At 40.0% G+C, this 15,859-nt stretch overlaps 1 long non-coding RNA gene across 4 annotated transcripts in view; it reads right to left on the reverse strand.

Moving 5' to 3' along the window:
- Positions 1 to 4,042: 4,042 nt before the first annotated feature.
- The window catches only part of LOC103350576 (short coiled-coil protein B), a 52,277-nt gene continuing 40,460 nt past the window's right edge, over positions 4,043 to 15,859 (reverse strand). For 3 of the 4 annotated variants that reach the window (XR_011387806.1, XR_007908937.2, XR_007908934.2), the window contains one exon: positions 4,043 to 10,998. This is a non-coding gene — a long non-coding RNA (short coiled-coil protein B). The remainder of the gene's footprint in view (positions 10,999 to 15,859) is intronic. The other variant, XR_007908935.2, reaches the window with a different exon arrangement.

The raw sequence follows: 15,859 nt of genomic DNA on the forward strand, positions 1-15,859 counted from the left end.
GATGCTTCCGGCTTTAGCCTGGCCCAGCCCTGGTCCTTGCGGCCACCTGGGGTGTGAACCAGCATCTTGAGGATCACTCTCTGTCTCTCCCTTTTTCTCTGTAACTCTGACATTCAACATAAATAAATAAATATCTAATAATAATAAAATATATTATTATATCATATAAATAATTAAAACAATAGCAACTGGGGCTGGCGCTGTGGCATAGAGGGTTAAGCCACTGCCTGCAGTGCTGGCATCCCATATGGGCACCGGTTTGAGACTCCGCTGCTCTTCTTCTGATCCAGCTCTCTGCTATGGCCTGGGACAGCAGTGGAAGATGGCCCAAGTCCTTGGGCCCTGGCACCCACATAGGAGACCTGGAAGAAGTTCCTGACTCCTGGCTTTGGATCAGTACAGCTTCGGCCATTGAGACCAATTGAGGAGTGAACCAGTGGATGGAAGATCTCTCTCTCTGCCTCTGTATCTCCTTCTCTCTCTGTGTAACTCTGACTCTCAAATAAATAAATCTTAAAAAAAATGGTAACAAAAAGGACAGAAAAGTAGATATTATTTTTCAATAACTATGGAATATCTGAAAATAAAATACTTGAAATTCATAGAACACTAATTTCCTGGAAATCTCTGTGCACAATGATACATTTCAATAAGTTTCTAATTATTCATTATTAATCATATATGAAATATATAAAATGCTTTAAATCATCTATTTCCAAAGGCAATGTTTTATTTACTACCTTTAAATAGATATAAATATATACACTTAGTTATATTAAAATTATAAGCTGTTGGCTTCAACCTACCTGATACAGTATTATTCCTCATTAGACCCAAGGCCCCCCTCTATTCCACAATTTGTGTGTGGATGAAAAGACAGCATGTTAAATTAGAAAATATGTCTAATGTGAAGTAGGAAATGCAATGTTTTTTGGCTCAAAAGGAACAGTTTTTACTTTCTGGGAAATTCTCAAAATCACTTGGTGTATTTTTGAAAGCTGCAGAAACAATTTTTTACCAGTTTCACTTGGTTCAAGAATCTTAAAAGAGGTAGTAAGTACTCAGGGTCCATACCCACCTCACCACCCTATATAATTATGGTACAAGCACTAGCAAGCTAACCAAACACAGAAATGCCAAATCATGAAAACAGCCCACAAGCACCTGAGAATCACTTCAGCCTTGGAAAATAAAACAGAACGTTAGCCCTGGCAACCAAAGTGCACTCCCCTTATTCTGCAAGGGGCCAATCTGTCATGGTGGTCCCTCAGCCATAAATTCGGGGCCTAAGTCCATAACCCCAGAAGGAAAAAAAAGGCATAAAGGTGAATTGCAAGTTCCTATTTTCTTCTTATATTTCTTTGTGTACTAGTGTCTCAAAATATGAAACTGAACTTAGCAACAATTTTCTGTATTAAGCTTGCTGTTCTGTTATATCTTCCTATTGACTGAAAGCTTTAATACTACTATTCTACTTGCCATACTTACACAAAAATGATTCCGATTATAAATGCATGTGTACATTAGGAATCTCTGTCCTTCTCTCTATTCTCATTAGTATATCACATGGAAAACATCTGAAAATTCAAGTTGGATAACAGACTTCTTATATTTATATTTTCCATTGAATAATGTCTGAACTATAGTGGTATATGTATGACATTAAAACAGGGTCAAAAATTTAATTCATTTTATTTCTCAAAATCTTTCCATTGGTGAAAAATAATACATGACAGTTGTTATTTTTAGTAAAAAATAAAAATAAAAAAGTTTATTTTTATAATTTTAATATCAATTACCCAAACTACAGAATATGTTCAAACATGAATTTGAATAGTCTATGAAATATAAAAATCAATTCAATTTGTTGAAGAGAGTGATTAAAAAATGTATCCTGGAATTTGATGTTACTTAACCAAAGACATAGGAAAATGTGAAATAAACCACATTGTTCAAATAATGTGTGTTGGTTTTAACTTAATGATTTCAAAATATCCTATAGTAGTCTGTTACGAAAACTACAAAGGAAGAATGATAATATGCAACAGACATGGATTTTAAGCACCCCAGTGTTTTGCCATGATATTTGCAGCAGCCTGAGCTACTTAGTGAATCTCCCCCACCTGACAAAGAACTACAATAACATCACCCTGATCCTTCACCTTACCTCACTAAATTTACAGTTGGCCTTTTTTTTTTTTTTTTTTTTTTTTTTTTGACAGGCAGAGTTAGTGAGAGAGAGAGACAGGGAGAAAGGTCTTCCTTTGCCATTGGTTCACCCCCCAATGGCCACTGCGGCCAGCGCTGTGGCCAACACACCACACTGATCCGAAGCCAGGAGCCAGGTGCTTCTCCTGGTCTCCCATGCGGGTGCAGGGCCCAAGGACTTGGGTCATCCTCCACTGCACTCCCGGGCCACAGCAGAGAGCTGGCCTGGAAGAGGGGCAACCAGGACAGAATCCAGCACCCCGACCGGGACTAGAACCCGGTATGCCGGCACCACAGGCGGAGGATTAGCCTATTGAGCCACGGCACCGGCCATACAGTTAGCCTTGTAGTTTTGAAAAAAGTCAATTTAGAACAAAGACAATTCCTTTTATTTTTCTTGAACTAAAAAAAGTAAAAATAGTTTTTGAGATACACTGTTACAAATAATGTTCAAGTACAAATGTGTTTTATTCTGAATTCCAATCTCAGAATAGTTTTGAATGTAATTACATTGAATTATATATTAAACTTTGAGAAACAACTTCTTTCAACTTCTCCCTCCCAAAATAAATCTTCATAAAAACAAAGAGAAAAAAAAAGTTAACATTAAGAGGATGAGAAGAAAAGATTATAATGCTGTTTAAATAATGCCAGAGTACTTCAAAAGGTTCATGGAAAATGGAATTAAAATATAAATTTAATTTAGTGCAAAAAGCTTTTGAAATGTATACATAAAGTGGTCTTCAAAAAGTTTGCAAAAACTACAAATTATAAAAAGTGCATTTCAAAAATTTTGTACCAAAATAAATCTTTTGTTGCATTTTCCCATGAACTTTTTTGAAGAGAAAGCTAGATCTTCATATTTTATTATTATGAAAACTATATCAAAGAGAAAGCAATAGAAAAAAATGTGCACATAGACACAAATATTTGAGAATAATTGTGCACCCAGGGGAAAACTGCTTCTGTTTTGTTTTGTTTCACTTTTTTTTCCTTTCTCTTTCTCCCCTCTCTTCGTTTCTGTCCTTTTGATTATAGGCGTAGTGTATGCTACATACTAGAGTATTTATACAGTGCATAGAGCTAGTTTAAATGTTGGAGCTTTGGTTTCTGCAAACTTGACGTTTGAGGTATTCAGTGTAATTATGGGAAGCCAAAGCTCTATTCTTGCTGAGGAACGATCCACAGGCACATCTGCCCCCTTGTGGTGACTTTGGGTGTTGGCCCCATTCAAAGGTGATGGCTGGTTTGCAATTTGCAGCACAGGCAATCACAAGGAGTGACGCTGGTTCTCTAACTATGCCAACCTCCGCGCTTCACATCAAAGACTGAGCTCACTCAGATAGAAGAAACAAATTAACAGTGCAAAGCCTGAAGTGTTTATTTCCTATTCTGCCTGCTGGTAACCATCACGCCACAAAATGTATCTCTTTGTTCAATTTTCAAAGCAAATTGTATCATGTACTTTGTCAGATTAACTCGGCTGAATTTAAATTTGTGCTTCTAACACAATTGGAATGTTTGTTCAAAGATACAGGTGTCAGGGGATGCCATTGTTGCAGTGGGTTAAGCTCTGTCTTAGGAGACTCACATTCCATATAGGAGTGCAGATTTGTGTCCTGACCACTGCACTTCCTTTCCAGCTTCCTGCTGATGCCCCTGGGAAGCAGCGATGATGGCACAAATACTGGAGCTCCTGCCCCCAATGTGGGAGACCCAGTTGGAGCTCCTGGCTCCTGGCCCAGCCCCAGATGTTTTGGACATTTGAGGAGTGAAGCAGTGGATGGAAGATTTCTCTTTCTCTCTGTCTCCCCGACCCATATCCTGCCCTCCCTCCGCTTCTCACTCTTTCCCCTTCTCTCTATGTGTCTTTCAAATAAATTATAAAATAAAATTTTTAAAAAGATACAGGTGCCCATACCATGTCTTGACACTGCTCTTGAAGGAGCCTTTCCAATTGACTCCCTAAAAGGCTGTCATTTCATTGTATTTGGTAGTAGGATCTGCAATATGAATTTTTCTAGCTCTTTCCAAATATGTGTGGGAAAAACTAGGCAGTCTATTTCTCAGAGATATGGCAGAGAATGCAACTTAGAATTTCTTCCTCTGAAAAATTTGCACCAAACTTTTAATAATGTTTTTAAGTGATTTGCAATTTAGCTATAGTGAATTTTTAATTTGGACTTCTTTCAAGTTGTCCTCTTTGGGGTTCACTGGGGTTCCTAGAGCGAATGCTTGTTTTCTTTCGTAAGTTCTGAAAAGCTCTTAGTTCAAATATAGTCTCTAACCCATTTCTCTCTTCTCCTTTTTGAATTCCAACCAAGTATATGTTAACAGCATCTTATTCTGCACTTCATGTCTCTTTCCTATTTTCTACTTCTTTGCACTCTGAATAAAATCATCCAATGAGTTCTAAATTTACATTATTACATTTTTTTCTAAAAGTGTTCCATTTAGAAGTGCTTCTAAAAGTGTTGGGTTTAGTTTTTTGTTTTTTGTTTGTTTGTTTGTTTGTTTTGAAAAAGAGAGAGAGAGAAAGAAATCTTCCATCCCCTCGTTCATTTCCTGGATGCCTACAATAGCCAGGGTCCAGCTAGGTGGTGAAGCTGGGAATTCCAGACTCAACCTGGGTCTCCCACATGGGTTGCAGAGACCCGAGTACTTGCACTTGCTACTTCCCAGGCTGCACATTAGCAAAAAACTGGATTAGAAGCAGAGTTGTCGGAACTCAAACCAGTCACTCTGATATGGTATACAAGTGTCCCAGGCAGCAAATTAACTACTGTGCCAATGGCCCGCCCCTGAATCCACATTTTTCAAGGACTTTTCTTCTTATCTGAGGCATCATAGTCTTTCTAATTTATTTACAACCCACGACTTTGGTATTTTGTATTTGGGGACCATTTTTCTTCCCAAATCTCTTTTGAAAAAAATGAGACTGTCCATTCAAACTGGACACAGATTGCAAAAATAAGTAGAAATTGCTGAAGATGAGCTCTCCTGAAAAATTCATAGGAGGCTGGGAAAATATTAGGTGTTTCACACATCCATTTACTCTTTCCTCATTATTTTGTGCCTTTTAATTCTTTGAAGCACTTTAAACAAGCATTTTTATACTTTCAGTCTCATGAGTCCTATACCTGAAGACTTTGGAGCCTGTTGTTTATGCTTGTTATCATTTATCATGCTTTGTTTCCTTAAAATTTGATTGATTTTTTTCTCCTCACTTTGAGTTTCTCATTTTCACTGGAACTTTATGGCAATTCTTTGAGGGCTGTGATGAAGGTGGGAGGAGTAGCGCTTGCTTCTGTCAGGCATCAGTGAGCAAGCATCAGCAGCACTGTGTCCATTTAAACTAGATCGCTTGTGTGTGTGGTCACACCAGTTGGTGTGAACTCAAGATATAAACTAGAACAGAAGCCACAGTGTGGCTGTGAGTCCTCAGGTAAAAGTCTTTCCACCTCCAATCAGAATCAAGATTCAACGCTTGGGTTTCACAATGGGAAATTGTCTTAAACTGGCAGTATAGTGCTTTGGGAATTCAATTTTATTTGGAAGGGGTCTCCTAATATAATCACAAACCTAAGTGGGGCATTGACTTTGTCTCTCATGCCTGAAATTTTAAAAACCAGTGCTTAAGATCAAAGTTAATGCCCTGGCCTGAAGTGCTGGCATCCCATATGGGCGCCAGTTCCAGTCCTGGCTGCTCCTCTTCCGATCCAGCTCTCTGCCAAGGCCTGAGAAAGCAGTGGAAGATGGCCCAAGTCCTTGGGCCCCTGCACCCTTGTGGGAGACCCAGAAGAAGCTCCTGGCTCCTGGCTTCAGATTGGCGCAGCTCCAGCCATTGAAGCCAACTGGAGAGTGAATCAGCAGATGGAAGACCTCTATCTCTGTCTCTAACTCTGTAATTCTGTCTTCCAAATAAATAAAAAATAAATCTTTTTTTTTAAAATCATTTGAATTAAGCAAATTTCATTAAGGCAAAAGCCAGCATTAGTGTTTTGCTTATCTCCCAGGGTCCCTACCTTTATCTGATTTGGGGCCTTACTAATACAGTATTTGTTTGTTTGTTTTTTTGCCAATATTTGTATGCATTTAGAATTTTTAAGATATTTTTATTCAGCACTTTCAGTTGTTTTCAGCAGTAGAAACTTAGGTATTTAATTCCCTATGTTACTAGTAATGGAAGCCAAATTTTTTAAATGTGCTTTTCCTTCTGTATTCATTAAAATTATCTCAAACCTTTACTGCATTTTATATAAATTATTTCATCCTTTACTGTTTCTGATGTTATGATTTATTTATGAGGTTGTTGGTTGGTTCTCAAATTGTTTTCTTATTTCTGAAATCTTTTAACCTGTTAAGCCTAATCATCTTGTTTTCTAGCTCTTATTGAATTATTTATTTTGTTATGTTATTGCACAACATAAAACATTCATGAGGGATCAGCCTCTGTAGTCTGAACTTTCCTTACATCCAGGCTTTTGCATGTTATGAGCCTTAAGTCTCTCTTTTTTCCTCTTTCCTCCCCTTTATTCTTTCCTTTGTCTTTCTTCCTTCATTCCTTATTTCACTTCTCCCTTCCTTCCTGGTTCCTTTTTTCACTCTGCTATAGTTCCATAATTTCCTTGCCATTTATTTTTATATCTCTCTCTTTTTTTTTTTTTTACAGGAAGAGTTAGACAGTGAGAGAGAGAGAGAGAGAGAGACAGAGAGAAAGGTCTTCCTTCCATTGGTTCACCCCCCAAATGGCCACCACAGCCAGTGCACTGCGCCGATCTGAAGCGAAGCCAGGAGCCAGGTGCTTCCTCCTGGTCTCCCATGTGGGTGCAGGGCCCAAGCACTTGGGCCATCCTCCACTGCCTCCCCAGGCCACAGCAGAGAGCTGGACTGGAGGAGGAGCAACCGGGACAGACTCCAGTGTCCTAAGCAGGACTAGAACCCAGGGTGCCGGCGCCGCAGGTGGAGGATTAGCCTAGTGAGCCATGGCTCTGGCTCATTTATTTTTATCTTGATCACAATTATTATCAGGTATTTCTGTCCAAACGTAGTATATATAAATTTTCCTTGAATCTCTTACTATATTATCTATTTTTGATTTTTTATTTGAAATATGGAGATACAAAGACATACAGAAAGAAACATCTCCCACCCACTGGTTCATGCCCCATATACCCACAGCTGAGGCTGAATCAGGCTGAAGCTAAGAGCCCAGAACTCCATCCAGGTCTTCCACATGAGTGGCAAGGAGCCAACTATTTGAGCCATCACCTGCTGCCTCCCAGGGTACACATTAGCAGGAAGCTAGAATTGGATGAGGATCCAGGACTCAAACCCAGGCACTCTGATGTGAGAAGCAAGCATCCCAAGCAGACATCTTAACTGCTATGCCAAACGCACACCCCATCTTATCTATAACCAGTCTTTCCTTCAAGGGTAAGAGCCTGCAGAGATGGCAGGGTTGGATCACTGCTGTGGGAGAATATTACTCAGGCCAGAAACCTGGCCTCTGAGTTCTTTTCTGAGATCCACTCATGAATGGGTTATTGGGCTGAGATCCACTCATGAATGGGTTTTCATTCTAATATCGTATGGTTCCATTAAAGATACTGAGTCTATTGGCCCTCCTTATCTTTGATGAATTTCCAAGGATGCAATTGGTTCATATCTTTGTGGCTGTCTTCATTTTTCTCAGGGCTACTTACTTAACTACTGTTCTTCAGTCCACATGTTTCCAAATTAGATAAAATTACTGGCATCACAGGATCCTCTAGATTCATTTTCCCCAATGATTCTTATGAAAATTGGAGGTTAAAAAGTCTAATACAATGTGCCAATATTTTCAGTTTCTTGGTTGACCCTATTTCTTTTTATTTATTTTGTTAGCTTGTTGCCTTTGCTTTGTTGCTTCTGGTAAATTAATTATACCCTTCTCCTCCCTTCTGTAAGTTTTATAATTACTTATTTCATCATGTACATAGGTATTGGGGGGGTCCTACCTCTTTCTACTGCTCTTAGCCAAATACACTATCTTGCAACAAAAACTATTAATTTACGGGTAACTTAATTTTAGATAATTAAATTTAAGTGACATATATCTGTGAAGGATAATGTACAGCTAATGAGAGTAGTTATTTACCTAATCAGCACCCCAGGAGACAACACAAGTAGAAATTAAACAAAAAATCATTTTTGTTGGAAAGGGTATCATTCTAGGTGTCAGACTGAAGTGACAGCCCACAGAAAGAGTCATAGTATCCCGTATCCAGAGGCAGTGGACAATTCTTATTCTCTGGAAGAAAGCTCTCCAAGTACCAGAGGAATACAAAACTACCTAAATAAATTATACTACTTCTTTTTCACAGTCAGTCCAGTGCTATTTTTATTTCAAAAAGAAAAGGTAGCCACAAAAATCTTCCTTATGTCAGGAAAAGAAATTACTGTTGATTTTTAAATAAGGTGGAAAAACCTCTGTAATTTAGTCACACTCAACTCCTACTACCACGCCTGAGGTTTAAGCTTTTAGAGAGCAGGGATTTGCAGTACTGTTTGCCGCCCCCTGCAGGAGAGTCTAGAATTCACAACGTTGGACTTGTGAAAAGAATAAAAATATCTATATCTGAAGGCAGACATGTACTAATAATCTTGAAACAGGAAAGATATGAAACTGTAAAGTATTTCTATTTCAGTTGTATATATCTCATTATTGGAGACTATTAAATGTTGAATGGTTGAAAAATGGAGACTTCTCATTTGAAGAGTTTAACAGTGAAAGAAAAAGAGAAATGTGCTTGAGATAGAGGTTATATGTAGATTTGGTTTTGATTCTAAAGCAACAGAGCAGTTGAACATCCATGTCAATGTGTAAAGTGTTACTTGATACAATGATGTTTTTCCCCTGAGTTTCTTTTCCATTAGTTGAACCTCCCTCATTCAAAGAAATGTCCCTCGAACAACTACAAATATTGGCCTTCAAGTTCAGAAACCTGGATGCAAGAATAACATATATGAAATTTTAAAAAATATTAGTCTTTAAACCATATTTTTCCTAAGCCATCACCCTCAAAAATAAAACAGAACTGTGTGATAAGCCCATACCATCTCAATAGTAAAAGTAGAACAGTCGGTGAATTCATTCATGGACATGAAGGTGTCAGAAATTGAAAATCAGGCAAATCCATCTACTCTTCAAAAATACCTTGAAAATAAATTGCTTGAAGAAATTATATCCCAAAGATCCTACATGAGGAAATTTAAAGTTGTCATTAGTATGTCTATAACTCAAGTAACATCAGTTCATTCAAAAGGACTACTTTGAAGATTCACAGGAACTACGATGACTGTAATGGACAGCAGAAGGAATTGCAACATGAGCAAATCCTTAAATAAAAATTTATTGACTTTAAATAACTTTCCCTCATTTTACATAGTAAAAGAAAATATATAAACTTTACACTGGTTTGTGGGGGTAGGGAGAGAATATTTGTCTCATTCAACTCCTCAAACAATTAAGTTGGCAAGCATGGGGGTGGTTAAAAGAAAACCCCAGAATGTTTGGAGGACTGACAGTGAAGAATTTCTGAGCTTACTTCCCTTCTGGGACCCTGAGTAGATGGAAATTTCTATTCCACAGAATTTTGCCAGAGAAATTCTCATTCCAGAAAAGTGCAATGGCAGTCTTTCAAATAAACCCCTTAGGATGTGGAGGCAGAGAAATCTGATACAGCCCCAATGAGCGTGCTGCGACCTGTCGTGACAAAGGAGCTCTGCTCAAAAAGCCCATATAGGATACAGAAGTCAGAGACATCAGCTGCCTAGAAGGGGCCCTCTGGTGTGCAAGGAGAAGATACCACAGCAGATTGCATCTTCATTGTAATCGTATCTTGATACTGACTGATACCAGGATGGAAAAAAGAACTCCCAAATACCATGTAAAATGGGATACATTTCAAAGGTTACAGCACAACATTAAGCCAGATCCAACAACAGAAGTGATGCTTGTTCTCAAACCGAGGATTAAAAACGGTTATGGAGAGCAGATTCTGAGTTTGAATAAAGCATGACATACTCAGAAACTCTTAGAGCAATGAAGTTTGATTGGCAGTAATCAAATTTTATCCCTCAGACAGAAGTTCTTGACATAGAGATTACATCCAACTATGAGAAAACAGTGTTACATTTTCCACACTAGTGTCTGTAGTGGAAAAAAAACTGATGACAGGTTCAACTGAGGTTCCTGAAGAAATCTCACCAGTGCTGGAACTTGGCATTTGTAGCATCATACTCCGTTCATGCTTGTCATTCGTGATTTCTCCTCTTCTATTCCATATCACCCCTCCCTTCATTCGGATACCTTTCCTGCACTAAAAGGAAAGCACTGGGAGGACAGACATTATATCTATCTTGTCTATCATTTGTCTCTACTAGTTAGAATGGCTCCTGACTTGTGGAACACACTCAATAAAAACTCACTGAGATACATTTAAAAAAAAAAAAAAAAACAAGTATCTAAATAAAGCTCAGATGAGAAACCAATCTTTTGAGGGCAAAGCAAGTGAAAGTAAAATGTTACTTTCATCCTCTCCTTCATGGGCCATGAACACTTTCTGTGGATACTGGTATGTGGCAGTTACTAGCACCCACCTAGGAAATTATGAGACTCACCTTTTGCCAACAAAAAGGACTGGCAGATTTTTATCCTTTTCTTAGTATTGTATTTTAAATGTTCTCATTTACACATTTCTCTTTTACACATGTCTGTTATACTCAACCTCTCTGGCTTCAACAATACTAGGAAAAGTGGGAAATGGGTCAGAAATGTATTTATTTAACAGAAAAAGTAAAGGACAAGCTCTAAATTAATTTAAAGCAATAGCTTAACATTTCAAACATTGTTATTTGCTGCCCCTTACTGGTAAGATAACAAAATTGCCAAATCACATTTTAAAAGCATTTTAAAGCATTTTAAAAGCTGAAGCCTATTTTACAAGAAATAGCTCCTTTACCACAAGAAACACTGTATAAGTTAATGTTCACGAATAACGAGCACCATATAGGGAGTCACATAGTAAAGGCAGTTTCTGACCTCCCACTTAGATAAATGTAAAGAAAAGTTAAGGGAGAAATACACTAAAACAAAACTTGGAGACAAAGTGCCCTCCCTTCTTAGAAAACTTGAAATTATCATTGGCAACAAATACTGTCTGTTGCTTTCCTTGAAATGACAAGCTCATTCCATTCATTTCTGAGAAAATATCTGCCAAAGGCCCATGTCTGAATAAATACAATTTGTCTGACAGTCACTCTTTCAGGCAAAAATGGAATTCCACAAAAAGCAGCAGCTAATTCAATTGCAATTCAAACTAGAGCCCAAGTGTTCTTTCTTAAGATAACCATCATAATAGTCACTATTCAGCAAAAGTGCTTTATACACATTTCCCATGTCATCGCACAGCGCATTAGGAAGGAGCAGGGCTGAACTGCTGGAAAATGCTTCAACCAGTGCTTTAGAATAAACCACAGTATTCCAAGGGTTTCTAGAACTCTGGGGGTTGGGCCTCTGAATGCAGAGTTAGCAGCTCTACCTTGGTCTCTTACTGGTCTGTGAGTCCACAGATTCTGGTTATCAGAGTCATGCTCTTCTACTGCTCATGCTAGGTTAGCTGGCCATGTTGGACTTTGATTTGGACATGAAATGTCCATGACTTTACCAAGAAGGTGATCCAGAATGGCAGGCTGACAAGCCAATGTGTGGTTCCCACTGGTATACCTTGAGTAAACAGCCCAGGGTCAGGCCTGGTTTGAGATAAGCATGCCAAGGCATTAAACAGAAAGGATCTAGTTTTTGGTTATGGAGTAGACCAGATTATAGATAAGAAAGCGATGCTGAAAATCTAGCCCAAGAGGCAAGACAACGATGAAATAGGCAACAATGAAATCAGAACTCAGGAAAGAGAACAGGCAGAAGACAGGAATTTGAGCAATCCTTTCTGTATGGCACCTGGGGTGACAAGGCATTGGAAGATGGCTCCCTAAAAGAGTTGTACCAGGCTGAAGAGAACAGCTGGGCAGGGTGCATGTGGCACCTACAACAAAAAGGAAATAGGATCAGAGAAATGGCTGTGACAAGTAAGCTGCAGTCAGATGACAACTGCGAACAAGGACATGGCAAATCCTGTACTATTTCAGATATGCGTAGTCTCCAAGCCTTCTTGGAAGAATAGAGAAGCTGCTGTCTGTCTCTCTTCCCTTTACAGTAAACTGGACAGAATAATGCTCTCTGACCTCCTTATTTTAATCCAGTTCACTCAAACTTCATTCCCAAGTCTCCACAGAAAAATAAAGTTCATCATGGTTTTATAACTGAAAATTCTAGACTTATTTTAATTCTCGTGTTGCTTCTCAATAGCGCCAAGCACTCACACATAGCCAGGAAAAGTGCCTGTCCCTACCAGCAAGACTAGGAAACTCCACAATTCGTAAAGCATTGGCAACAGTACATGGAAAGTCTTGTCTCAACAGTAGGGATTAGGGGACTGACACTGTGGCACAGCAGATAAGGCTGCCGCCTAAGCTACTGGCATCCCACATGGGTGCTAGTTCAAGTGCCAGCTACTCCACTTCTGAACCGGTGGTTGGAAATCTCTCTGACTCACTCTCTCTCTCTCTCTGCCTTTCAAATAAACAAATCTTTAAAAAAATCAGCCAGTGCCGCAGCTCACTACTCACGAGGCTAATCTTCCGCCTGCAGTGCCAGCACCCTGGGTTCTAGTCCCAGTTGGGGCGCCAGATTCTGTCCTGGTTGCTCCTCTTCCAGTCCTGCTCTCTACTGTGGCCCGGGAAGGCAGTGGAGGATGGCCCAAGTGCTTGGGCCCTGCACTCGCATGGGAGACCAGGAAGAAGCACCTGGATCCTGGCTTTGGATCAGCGCAGCACGCCGGCCGTAGCAACCATTTGGGGGGTGAACCAACGGAAGGAAGACCTTTCTCCCTGTCTCTCTCTCACTGTCTAACTCTGCCTATTAAAAAAAAAAAAAAAATCAGCAACATACCTTCACTATCAAAAATGCTAAAGGAAATCATTCAGTTAGAAGAAAAATGATGGAAATATGATTTACACCAAGCAATGAAGATCAATGAAAATGGTAAATATGAGGATTCAAGAAGTGTGGAATGAAGTTAGAAGTAGGAGCCAGCGCTGTGACACAATGGATTAAACCATCGCTATAGAGCCAGTATCACATATGGGCACCGGTTCGAGTCCCTGCTGCTCCACTTCCTATACAACTCTGCTGTGGCCTGGGAAAGCAGTGGAATATGGTCCAGGTGCTTTGTCTCCTGCACTGGCGTGAGAGACCCAGAAGAAGCTCCTGGCTCCTGGCTTCGGGTCAACTCAGCTCTAGTTATTGCAGTAATTTCAGGAGTGAACCAAAGGATGGAAGATTTCTTTCTCTCTCTGGCTAGACCTCTCTCTGTTACTCTTTCAAATAAATAAAACAAATCTTTAAAGACAAAAAAGAAATTAAAAGTAAATATATTTTGGTGCAAACAATTTTAAATCTATGTTTTTAGAATAAGCATTTTCCATGAACTTGCTGAAGACTACTTGTTTATGGATGAATGTTAGGAATCTTTCTTATTTTTTAAGTCTTTTTTTAAGATTTATTTAATTTATTTGAAAGCAGTTACAGAGAGAGGGAGATAGAAAGAGAAGTCTTCCATCCACAGGTTCACTCTCCAAATGGCCACAATAGCCGAGGCTGGGCCAGGCAGAAGCTAGGAGCCAGGAGCTTCTTCTACATCCCATATGGGAGGCCGGCTCACAGGCGATTGCTAAACCTGCTACTCCACAATGCTAGTCCCTTACGTTTTTTAAAATATAATTGATTGTTTAAACAAAACAGCAACAGTGTAGTATGGATTTCATAACATAGATAAAAGTAAAATGTGTGACCACAATGACACAAAAGTCAGGAGGGGAGAAAGGAAATGTACTGAGATATTTGGCAGAAGAAATAGCTAAATAATAAAGCATGCAAGCTGCTGCTTAGTTGCTTTTAACTGCATGCAGTAGGATTTGGGGGCAATGGCATAATATGAAGGTAGAAATTATAATTAAAAGAAGAGCAGAGTAGAAAGGCATGGAAAATTCACAGCCTGCCAGAGAAGGAGCAGGAGGAAAAAAAGTATGTTAGGGACAGGAGAGTGCAGTGCAGTGGGGAAGGGGCCTGCTGAAGAGATTAGTGCAGACAAAAGGGAGCCTTGTGCTAACTGGCAAGACAGTAAGATAAAGGCCTCAAGGGCATCACAGAAATGTTCAGTGCTGCCCCTCCCATCATAGGCCCAGAGGCCAGAAAGGGCAGAATTGTTCCGTGGAGCCCCAGGGTGCTTTCCAGAGACCTGCCCCAGACCACACTGGGATTCACTTGCCTATGTCCAGCCAGTGAATCACTCCAAGGTTAAAGTGGTGTTCAAGAGGGCCCAGGCATAGCTTGTGCTGGCAGTAGTCCTTGGCATTGTCCATGTGATGCTGGCTTTGCAGGTATGCAGAATGCAACAGTTACAATGACCTGATTGCTTCCACCAAGATTTCAGAGGAAATCTCAGAAGGCCAGGCAGAGTTGTGGCCCCGGGTTGGAGCTTTTACATGGAGCTCCCAATGGGGTGATGCCTCATAGAGTTGTGGGAATAGAAAACAAGTAAAGACTCCAGAAAGATACAGTGACCAACATTGTGCAACATCCACCCAGGAGAGCACTGACACCAGCATGTGGCCTCACAGAACACCCATGTGGACAGAGAACATCAGAGCTGTCAATGCAAGGAGGCCTCCGTCTAGATTTTAAAGGAAGTCTCAAGTAACCTGGGGGCCCAGCCACAGACCTGTCATAGGGTCAGAGCCACTGCAGAGTCTCCACCAGGGCAGTGCCTAGTCGAGTTGTGGAAATGAGACTAACTTAAAACAACTGAAGCATGGTCTGTGGCTAGTAAAGCCCCAGGGCTGGGACTTTCTCACCAAGGTGTGCCCAGGATGGACATGAAGTTCTGGGATATAATGTTGGCTTTACTGGTTTTGGGTCTTGTTTGGATCCCATCAATTTTCTTTTTGTTACCTCTTTTTGGAGTGGAAATGTTTACCTTGTACCTGCCCAATATTGTATCTTGGAAGTATGTTACTTGCTTTTTTAAATTTACAGGGGCTCATGGATGAAAGAGTTTTATCTGGGACAGCTGGTTAAGCTATAGCCTACAGTGCCAGCAGCCCACATGGGCGTGGGTTCAAGTCCCAGTTGCTCCATTTCCAATCTAACTCCCTGCTTATGTGCCTGGGAAAGCAGCAGAGGATGGTCCAAGTGCTTGGGCCCCTGCAACCTCATGGGAGACCCAAAAGAAGCTCCTGGCTCCTGGCTTCAGCCTGGCCCACCCTCAGCCATTGTGGCATTTGGGGGGTGAGCCAGCAGATGGAAGACCTCTCTATCTCTCCCTCTCTGTAACTCTGCCTTTCAAATAAAATAATTAAAAAAAAAAAAGAGTTTTATTTGAGTCTCAAAAGAGATTTTGGACTCTTGAACTAAGGTTAAGGGAAAACAACAACAGAGAAATTATTCTTACCTAGGTTCTTTGTCTCACATGTAAGAATTTCCAAGTGGACA

This window comes from Oryctolagus cuniculus, chromosome 4, assembly GCF_964237555.1.
Source record: "Oryctolagus cuniculus chromosome 4, mOryCun1.1, whole genome shotgun sequence".
NCBI classification, from domain to species: Eukaryota; Metazoa; Chordata; class Mammalia; order Lagomorpha; family Leporidae; genus Oryctolagus; species Oryctolagus cuniculus.